Genomic DNA, 1,487 nt, shown 5'->3' on the forward strand with positions numbered 1-1,487 from the left:
AATCAAATTAAATTAAATATAGAATTAAATAGTAAAATATATGTCATATCCTCAATACACTTAACTATTAGATAAAATTTTATGATACGAAATATTTGCATTGTGCTTTTATTCTCAGATTAAATCAGCGTACAATGGTTTTAATATGCACCAACATACTAAAGCGTTCAATCGAATTTGCTGTAAATAATTTATCCGAATAGCAAATAAGATCATTATAATAAAAGAACAAATAATAGCTGAAAGGCAATTTGCTAATTTGACAATTTTATATGTAATAATTAAACAGATTTAATATATTTCACGTACAATTTAGTTATTACCGAAAATAGTAACGTGTGTTACAGCTTAATAGCTCTCGCTGTTAACCCATTTACATCCACAATCATTCTCATAAATAACCGCACATCTAGCGTATACCTTATACATGCCGCCTACTAGATGATAACATAGATGATTACTAATAGCACTTCAAATATGATTACAAGGACAAAATTACAACTTGTTTCACAGTTTAGTAAATTGTATGATGAGATATCTTATTTGATGTGTTTCTCGATCTATTCTTTTAAGAATATTAAATTATGTAAAAAGTTCAATGTAAAATTATCATTTGTATAATAAAATTGTAAAAAAAGCTACTTATAAAAATACGAAGATATGCTTTGCGAAGGAATCTTTCTTTACTTAAGCAGCTTGACCTTTTCTAAGACGAGGGATCCAATACATGACTTACCAGAAACCTTTTCGCAATTCGTCGAAAAATTTTCGGATCTTTCGTCGTGTCTCTCTCGTAAATGGGAATTCGATGTCGATACAATAACGGAAAAAGGTTCACGGTTCGGAAATTCGACTTGTCGTTATCGACCTTTAATTCTCAGATATTTTCATGACATAATATATATTTTTCTTTCATAAACTTTTACCAAACACTTTATTTGTGTGTTCCTCGCTATAATTATAACTATAAAAATAGAAAAAAGTATTTTTAAAGCTTACGACATTGTTCATATTTAGTAGAACTAATAATATAAAAATGTATATATTCTTAAAAATTTGAGTGTTATAAAACAGTTATATTTGCATGGATATGCTTATGGCTAATTTAAGTTTGGCAATTCGAAAATATCTAAAAAATAAGGTGAATTTCCAGAACTCTTTCGGTGGTCGTAACGAATGAATCATCTCAAAAAATCATGCTGCTGGTGACTCGTTGCACGCATGTGCAACTTTCTTGCGATTTACATAGCCAACAAACGTGATACCTGCGAGTACTTTTAATAACTTTTGGCGCGCAAATCGCCACAACCGCAATTGCAGCCGTATTGCAAAACCACATTGATTATACATATAGATACACTACGATAGCAATGAACAATTTGGAGGATGATCGATTAATCATGTGTTGTGATAGATCATTATATGCATAGATTTTAAAAATTAAAGTGGTTTGATGTGGAATCAATTACAAAATATTATTTCATAAT

This window comes from Trachymyrmex septentrionalis, unplaced genomic scaffold (assembly GCF_001594115.1).
Source record: "Trachymyrmex septentrionalis isolate Tsep2-gDNA-1 unplaced genomic scaffold, Tsep1.0 scaffold44, whole genome shotgun sequence".
Taxonomy (NCBI): Eukaryota; Metazoa; Arthropoda; class Insecta; order Hymenoptera; family Formicidae; genus Trachymyrmex; species Trachymyrmex septentrionalis.